Raw genomic sequence first — 10,389 nt, 5'->3', positions numbered from 1 at the left:
TAATGAATAATACACTAACTACATTTTAGTGTATATTAGGTGAAATAAGATGAAAAAACAAAGTGGTTTTTCATCTCAAAAAACCGGGTGGAAGGGGGGGATTAGAGAGAGCCAATGCATGCTAGAGTTGTTCTTTACAATGAGCATTAGGGTTGCATGGCTAGTTAGTAGGTAATCATTGTGCTTACCACTAACAAAATCAACTTAATTTAAGCCTAATCCTCCTCTTAATTTTCGGCACACATAGATAATATGGACTCCATATTATCTTTGTCAAAATGTCAATTTGTCTTATGTCACATGTAACATCAATTTGTTATGTATTTTTAACATATTAAAAATCAACGTATTAATAAAAATACGTCATACACAAAAAATCGACTTAGTAATTCATAATTACTTGTACCCAAAAATTTTACCAATTTATAAATCACAATAACTTGTATTTATAACAATTCATTCAATTTCAATTGTTTCCTTAAACAATAATTTCATCTGAGTAATGAAACAATTCGGTTACTCAGACCGTATCTCATTTAATCAAATTTCAATGAGATACGTAAATAATACTTCCAAAATCTTGCGTCAATTTTAAATATTTTAATTGACTCGTAACGTTATACGATAAATTAAGAGTGTTGCCCTATAGGTATGACCTAGGGGATCAACTGATCACCACCGTCGCACGACAGTAATGTCAAACTCTAGTCAGCCAATCATTAACGATATGTGTGGACCAGTTGATAGTAAAATATTACTTCCCAATTGTATCCTTTATAATGAGATTTAAACATGTGATCATCATGATCAACAGTCGTGATCGCATTATTGTCGGAGGAAACATATTCCAACAATCGTGCGTCACCAATTCTCTTGTCCTATTACAATCTCCCACTCAATGCAAGGTGTCTTTCAGGTCGTACTTGCAAGTGATCATATCGAGAGTGGTTTCCTCGATCTGGAGAATAACTGATTGACCGGATTTATCCACCATGGATACATTCCGAGCGTGGCCACGCATTTCCAGTTCATTACTCCTCGAGTGGCCCTGAGATATTGTGATAACCCTGACTAGGGGTAGACAATTCCTATCGCACTCATTCCCTTCAACTAGCCACAGCCATCATAACCCAAAATATGCCCATTTGACCCCATTTACGAAGGTCGTAGTAACACAAATCAAAGTTAATCTGAAACTGTGCCATCTTAGGCGAATAGTCTTTAGTCAAAAGAATCGACTCATTTGAATACTATAGCAGCTCTCGCCACGACCAGGCTATATAAATTTGCCAGAACTCTATAAGCGGTCATAAGGCCCGACAAAAAATTCCTAACAGTCTGCCTATGTGATCGACTAGTCATCTCACATGACTTTATGGCACTTGAACTTGCCATCAATCGCATCACACTCTAGTCACTTCGAAACGTCACCTCATACAAGTGACTATGGGCAAATACAATGCTAATCCATGTTCACTTTAACGGGGTTCAATTGTCTCCACAACCCGTTAGGATGTAACAAAGTATATGGTGAGTTAATAATAACTCAAACGACAAATGTCGACATCACACTCGGGTAGTCAATACAAGATTACAACCTTGTGATGCTTATCGTAAGTGTGTAAACACTTGTTGATTTCAATAGAAGTTCAATATGTTACGTGTCCATGTGTTTAAACTTCTTAATCGTATTATCCTTTACATTCATGTTATCGCTCATAGCATGAACCTTACCAGGTACATATCAAGGTTCCCGACCTTGGTTTCGGTTCTTTATCTTGAAAGAACTTTCTTATCGATTATCACATAACGAACAAATTTGTGATGAATGATATAACTTGTACTAATCAAGTACTCCATCCACACACAATGCACTAGGTATATGTTTTGTAGAGTCTTGCAATAAATTGTCAAGATGATTAGCCTAGCACTTCTCACAAGTCCTAGCATATTAGGAAAGGTTAGTTTTGAGTAACTTCTTATTCAACTAAGTATCTTTCCAAACTTCCTATTTCTCCTTTTAGCTTGAAAAGTTTACGATTTTCATAAATCTTTGCGTGTGTTCAGATTTTCTATAATATGTGCAACCTCTTGACACATAACAGAGTATTCTGTCAAACACTGAAATCGCTCATCGGATTCTCCTCGAGAATTCATGACGTTTCTTGTATGGCTTGCCAATGAATCATCATGTTCTCATACATATGATTCACCATTGGACATATGCATGATTATTCTAATGGCGGAAACATTAGTTACTAATAATCATGAGATCAACCGTTCTTAGGTTCAATGAACGACCATAACTGCTAATGGCAATTCCATTTTCATTTACATGAATAACCTAGGAGTATGTTGATACGATGTGTATTTCTTAATACTAATCCAATATCTCTTGATGTAATTGGATTCATCATAGTCCATATTCCTCCAGAATTGAAAACTCAAATACTTCTTTGTGAAAGGAGATATTAGCTCGTCATTCCTAATGAGTGATGAGTTGTAAACATTCAAAGGATGATAGCTCCCACTAAATTCCATGTCTTCACATGATAATTTCTAAACTCCCACTTAATTCCACATGTTTCGAAATTTACTTTTTAATTGAAACATTTCAAGAATTGAAATATAAATTGCATTGCCAAGTTATTAAGATAAAACCATATATGTTCCCATTATATCAATTAAAAATACTAATTTTGAAGTGGTCTCATCTTAACCTTATTAATAGAGATTTTAATCTCTAACTCACACATGTCATAATGATGTGTAGCAATGTCATTATTCAAATATAAATAATATCTAGAACACGTCCTTCGAAATACCCTTTCGGAAGGAGGTTTAACCATTTCATAATGAGTTTAAGTAATGACATCTGCGTGGTTAAAACATGGCCATTGAAGATATCGGTATACCAATCTTTGCAACTCGATTATAACTAGTATGTTACTTTGATTCATTTAGGCTCTTAAGTAAATCTCAAGGTTGAAACTATTGGTCAAAATTTTTCATAAACTAGTCAAAACTCTTGTTAAGACTTTACATTAGTCATTTTTCTTCCAAAACTTTCTTTTGGTCTCCTCGTGTAGTTATCTTGAGAACATACTCTTATGATTACTTCACTTGGTCTCTTTAGTCATATAGAACTTACTTGAGACCATAGATCTCATCTATTGGGTATACTATATAAATAGATATACCTTTATTCAAATCATTCTCTCTTGCGTAGATCTCTTTTACACAAGTCTACAATTTTATCTTGCCTCGTGTGTTGTGTTCTCATTTTTCTCCCACTCTATCTTTTGAATAAATACACTATAGATTCAAAGATAGCATATGAGACACAAATAATGATTTTGAATTATAAGGAGAACTATCTCATAGGTTGACTAATAGTTTTAGATATCGTAAGTGCTTTTGGTGATTGACATTCCTTTAAAAGAGTTCATAGACTCAAAATCACTTTGTAAATGATCATACACAAGCCTTAAGCATTGTGGACATATAATGAATCCCGTCATTATATTTGTCCATTAGATCACTTTAAGTGAATAATCATATGTTTCTAAGAGCAAGCATTTAAATACGGATTTTAGAACAAAGGATAAAATGATAAAACGGATGACTTGGGTTGCAAACCAAGCCACCATTATCCAAAATACAACCAATTATCCAAAATACCTTTCCATGTCGAACACGGAAACTTAAAGGTTCTAAAATCCAAAACATGAATAAAATAAGATAATAAAAAACAAAGCTCCATGAAAGCTATTCCTAGCTTCTTGATGGTTTCTCATGCTTGCTTTTCCTTTCCCTTGTCTTTGCTTGGTGGAGGCCCTATTTACAATAAAAAGGGAGATACATTATCACAACTTTGTATCACAATACCATAGTTGATTTAGAACATAAAAGAAAGGATAGTCATTTACCTACTGGAGTGATCTTTCCAGCCTTAATATCACCAAGGTATTTGGAACAATTTCTTTTCCAATGTCCCATACCATTACAATAATGGCATTTATCAAGAGGACCCTTCTTGATTCTTGAAGTGCTAGCATCATTAGCCTTTGCTTTGGTGAAGGTGTGAGCTTGTTTCTTACCCTTCCTCCCATTCTTCTTGAACTTCCCCTTGCTTTTGGTGCTTATGTTAAGCACATCCTTTGGTGGGTTCACATTTAACCCCATGTCCCTCTCGGCTTGCACAAGTAACTTGTGCAATTCTTTAAGAGACACATCCTTGTCTTGCATGTTAAAATTCACCCGGAATTGAACATACGCTTTGACCTTGGATAAGGAGTGTAGAATCCTATCTACAATTAGTTCTTTGGGGATTTCAACCTTTTGAATTTTCAAGGTCTCGACAAGCTCCATAAGTTTGAGCACACGAGGGCTAACCTTTTGGCCCTCTTTGAAGTCGAGATCAAAGAATGTCGCGGCCGCCTCATATTGGACGATCCGCGGAGTTTGTGAAAACATTGTCACAAGCTTGGAGTAAATCTCATTAGCGGTGCCCATTTTAAAGGCTCTCCTTTGGAGATCCGCCTCCATCGCAAATATCAAGACGTTTTTCATTGCGGCGGCCTCCTTATGGTAAGCCTCATATGCTTCCCTAGTGGCGGCGGTCGACCTAGTAGTAGGTTCGGGTGGAGAGGCCTAGGTAAGGTAACGAAGCTTGTCGTCACCTTGGGCAGCTAGTTTGAGTTGGGCATCCCAATCGGAGAAATTTGACCCATTCTTTTCAAGTTTACATCGATCCATGAAGGATCGGAGCCATGATGAATTAGCGAGAGGCGTGGCGTTAGGGGTTGGTGTTGCCATTTGTTATGAGAAAAGAAGAAGTGGTCTACAAAACAAAATAGAAGGAGTAAAACAAATGTCGTTTTAATAATAATACTCGTAAAAATTGTGATTTAAACAAGTTTTATGCATTTTTCTAGTGACCTCTACCCAACTAGATAAATGATTCCAAGACCCAAATTCATATCGACTTAGGCACGGGGTAGCCGATGAAACCCTTATCAATATAACTTGGTGGATTAAAATTTTAATCGATTCTACTTTTAGAACACTTGGTCGATAAATTTACTCTAATATTTATCTATAGCCCAAAACACATCCGACAAGGCACGGGGTAGCCGATGAAACCCTTATCAAAAACTTTTGTTGAGTTCAATCCAAATTTCGAATAAAAGTGTCCATTATCCAAACCCATATTAACTTGGGCACGGGGTAGCCGATGAAACCCTCATCAACATGAATTCAGTGGATAGACATTCATCACCCACTTCCCCTACGTAAAAAGGTTTGTAACCCGGGGTGGCCGAGTGCACTCCCTCGCGAAATAGGTTTTCATGGTTTCTACTATTTGGTAAGGCTATGTCTCAATTGATTTGTTTTAGCGAGAGGTCATGTCAATTTATTATCTATCACGTTTTAAGTGAACTAAAGCGGTGAACTACGATAATTGTAATTGACACGGTCGATGAACTCGATTAGATGAAGATGCATGTTTTAGTTATGGCGATTTAGCGATGCATGTGACATATAAATAAAAATGCAAAGTATAAAAGTAAATCCTAGTATGGCCTTCCTAAAATAGAAAATCTAATAAACTATTACATATTCAGAAACCAACTCCATTGGTCCCTTGAACTTTGGTTGTGTCACGCATCTCGAGGTAACACCGTCTTTATGTATCGCCATCTTGAAGAAATCTGTCTTTTGGAACTCCGAAATAAATAAAATTACATAATAAATTACATAATTTCCTATTATACATTTGTAACTAAAATAAAATAAATCTATTAAATTACAAAACGGTGATACGAGATCACAATAAAATTACAACCGAATCGATATTCCCATACATTTCGGGTAATACCAATTAAAAACTAAGGCTATACTAAGTAAAAATTACATAATTCGAAATTACATAAATAAAAATATGACAATCATAAAGAAAATGCAGCATTATAATATGTATGAACATGCCCAATTTTATGCTAAAGCGCCTTTAATTAGCCAATATCGTATATTACTCGGTTTTTATGGATTTGCGTGATTTCAACATTTTATAATCACAAAAATTACATAAATTCATATTTATGCATAAGTTAATTACCCTAACCTCTTAGGACTCAAAATTTAGTCTTCACTAATTATATAACCATAATTAACTCATATTTCTAATATTTATTCATTAATGGACTTAAAATTATAAAAAAAAAGCTATAAACTTCAAATAAATCACAAAATTTCAAATAAATTTGAAATTTGAAATTTAAACTCATGAACATTATGGAAAAAAAAATACCATGACACTCATAATGTTCAAAAACTTAGGTTAAAAAAAAATTTTGAAATTTATTCGGAAAAACAATGTTGCGGTTTATCGATTTTTAACAAAATAACCATAAAAACATGAGAAAAATTATATTCATAAACTTTTCAATTTTAGATCTGAAAAAGATAATAAAATCCAACATATAATGTTTTTCCTTAGTCATAGAGTATGTTTTATTAATATTTCACTAATTAAGTCACTATTTATGCTATTTTTCTTCAAAAAATCATAAATCATGCATAATGACTTCATTATAGCCAAATATTTTACACACATCTTGTAAAATTTCATGTGACAACATACTAAATTTCTATGACCAGATTCGAAATTTAACTCATATGAACCTATTTTTTCACCTAAAATCGATTTTAATAATGAAAAATCCATTTTTCGAGCAAAAGAAGTCCAAAAATTATGAAATTTTACAGGTCATCTCAAAATAATATATGTGACAACATATCCAAAAATCACTAGAAAATTCAAAGTTTAGCTAATTTTAGTCCGAAAATGAAATTTTATTCATAAAATCATATTTTTAATGTCATTATTATGTAATATGAACAATAAAATCCATAAATTAACCAAGATATCCTAAAAACATTTTAGGAACAGAAACTTTAACATGCAAAATTATTTTCGTGATATCTCATAATAACACAAATTTAACAAGTTTTATATGTTAATCGTATAACTCTGAAAAACTTTTAACTGATTTGCATGCAAACAACCATGGCTGTAACACCCCCATACTCCAAGTGCCTTACCAGGACCACTCTGGTATAAGGATGATACCATCTCGGTTGCCCGAGGCATGATAATCATAAGACAATGAAGAAACATACTTTATTAAATAAGTTTAAGTGATTACATTACAAAACCAACTGTAAGCAAAATACAACTGTTCTCAAACTATAAACCAACTGAAAGGAACTGTCCTAACAAACACAGCGGAAGACTAAAGACTCTGATATGTGATGACTCCATCCCCAGCTAGATCCCACGCGTATCCAAGATATCCCCCTTAAGCAATCGCTCACCACCCCCGAATGGATCACCACAGTTTTTAAAACATTTAAACGGGGTCAGTACTAATCACACAATCAATATAGATAACAATAATAAGATAAACAGACAGCTGAACTGTCACACACACACACACTCCACCAACCAATTCCCATCATCTCAATATCTTGTTGTCCCTTTGGACGACCACTGCCCGATGGGGACCGCGCTGCCGTTCCACCTAAGCCCGCTCATCATACCGAGCGATAACCCCGTCCATTAATGTGCACATCCCCTTCCGTGGCGGGTTCCACGAAGGGCGAAACTAGGGCGTGAAGCCACTCCGCAAGTGACTCCACTCAGCCGAGAACGCATCTCGAGAACCATAGGCAACCAATCACAATCACAATATCAACAATCGTGCAATCTATCAACGATTGTACAATCACAATCACGGCCGTCACAATACAATTACTATAACAAACAATCAATCTTAACACATCAACAATCATCCCATTATGGGACTAATACTGAGTAGGAAATCCTACCTGGAAAGCATAACAATTAGACGGTCTCAACAGCTGTATCAAAAAGCCTCTTCTACAAATCCTCCTCCTATCATACATACACATAATCACTACCAATCATTATCTACAACAAAACCCCCAATTCCCCATATTAGGGTTGAAACAATCTTAACCAAAAGCTATAAAAATGGTACGTAGGACTTACCCTTGACACAAGGATCACAACGATACAAAGAACGATGAAATCCGACCTCTCAAGCTCCGGGATTTGTCAACAACACGGATGAATGCGAAGAACGTAACTTGAATCTCCCTTTTAATGCTATTAGGTTTGTAAAGGTGTATTATGAAAGTGACGGAAAGATTTATATATTAATCCGTGTTATTAACAAAACCCGTCGAATTAGCACCCCGTAAACCGGCTACTCGATCGAGTAGCTGAGGTACTCGATCGAGTACCCCCTTACTCTATCGAGTACCTAAGGCTACTTGATAGAGTACCCCCTTACTCTATCGAGTACCTAAGGCTACTTGATAGAGTACCCCCTTACTCTATCGAGTACCTAAGGCTACTTGATAGAGTACCCTACAGGTCAGAAACTTTTCTAAAACGCAACTTACCCTTACTCGACAGAGTAAGGCCTACTTGATAGAGTACCCCAAGACGTATAAATACGGAGTATTACAGTCTTCCCTCCTTAAAAAGAACTTCGTCCCCGAAGTTCAACCCATACTCAAAAACAAACCTATTAACTCGATCAAGACTCAACAACGTGACTAAGAACTCAAAACAAAACTCCAACTCAAACATGAACTTGTAACACCAACTCCACTAACTATTCCTACCTCCACAACATGGCTCACGATATCGTATCAACTCCATTATATCTCTCTCAACACTAACTCCATACACTACCAACTACCATCCTTTAACGCTGCTAGCTCCGTAATATATCATCCACTACCAAATCCCATATCAAGACACTCATAGACATCAAACGGAATGTTACATTCTACCACCCTTAAAAGGAACTTCGTCCTCGAAGTTTACTCAGGCTCATAACATCATCCACCAACTGTCAACACTATATAAAATATTCTCACACTCTGAAGCATCACACTACTACAAGCACGGTCATGGCCTTTTATAAGTATCATCCACAAAATAAATCCCTCCTTTACGCTACGCTAACACTCTACTTCCAATTATATTACAACATGCACCACCATGAAACTCTCTTTTATCGCATCCTAGTCCTCTTAAGACAAATGTTACGTCCTCGTAACTCTCTAATACTAAATCCTAGCTATATCGGCTCATTATCCTCATCACCACCGCATGTCAAAGATAACCACCTATAATCTAAACACTGCCATGCATATATCCAAGGCTCTCTTACTTAAACATTTCTCATAACTCAACTCATTTGGCATACCACCTAACCTATACCATAAAACTCGTAGCAAAATCACCATACTAACTCTCCATTATTTCTCCAAAACAACATACCTCTCTATGTAAGGCACTTATCTCCCAGAAGCATAACTCACAATCCACAATCGTTACGTACACGCACACTAGATCCTCAAGTTCTTTCTTCCATTACCGCAAAACTCATACACAACTTAACATGACACTAATTCCCAATACCCTACACTCACTGTCTCAACAAAAGATTATGCACCACCTGCATCTTTCGGGTCATTACCACACATGTTCTACGACTCACTTGCCATTACTATGTCTACTGAAACCTTAACTAGAACAAGATCATAATTATTGTAACAACCTCTCACAACCGTGTCCCATTAACAGAATGTCACTATACTATGACAACAACGAAAACATATACAACTCTATGTATATCATACTCTACCCTCATTCCCAACTTAACCAGGTAAAGAAAACATCAATAAACAAGACAACTGTCTATCTGCACAAACTGAAACTCGCAGGGAACAACATCAAACAAAACAACAATCTATGTATAACTGCTATGTACTTTCGAAACTCGAATCATAATCATCCTGCCTACTCCACCACAACCGGTGACGGCATCACAACACCGCCACCAACAGCCACACCGCAGTGCGAAAATACCCGCATCACAACACTAAATATCGTGCCCGGATCACCACCCGAGGCACCACAACCACATCGATAGTCATCACGACTGCATACAACTCCCATAAATACGGACTCAGAATAATTTCTCAGACAAGAAAAACTTACTCAAATCCACTTTACTAAATCATAACACCACATATTTTATGAATTAAACAGGTAATAACCTCGTGAATATCATTCCCTTACCATATCACAGATTGATATGTACCATGAATATAGACAGGCATAACTAGTCATGCCAAAACAGTCAAATTATTACCTTTTTAAACATCCTTCCATTACGTTCTCGTATCCAACATGTATTACAGAAAATTCAGATAACAACTTATAATTATCACACCATACCATTTCTTGTGAGGTCACAACCTCACACAAACATTTATATATAT

The sequence above is a fragment of the Silene latifolia genome, chromosome 8, assembly GCF_048544455.1.
Source record: "Silene latifolia isolate original U9 population chromosome 8, ASM4854445v1, whole genome shotgun sequence".
Lineage (NCBI taxonomy): Eukaryota > Viridiplantae > Streptophyta > Magnoliopsida > Caryophyllales > Caryophyllaceae > Silene > Silene latifolia.
This window is presented reverse-complemented; position numbering follows the sequence as displayed.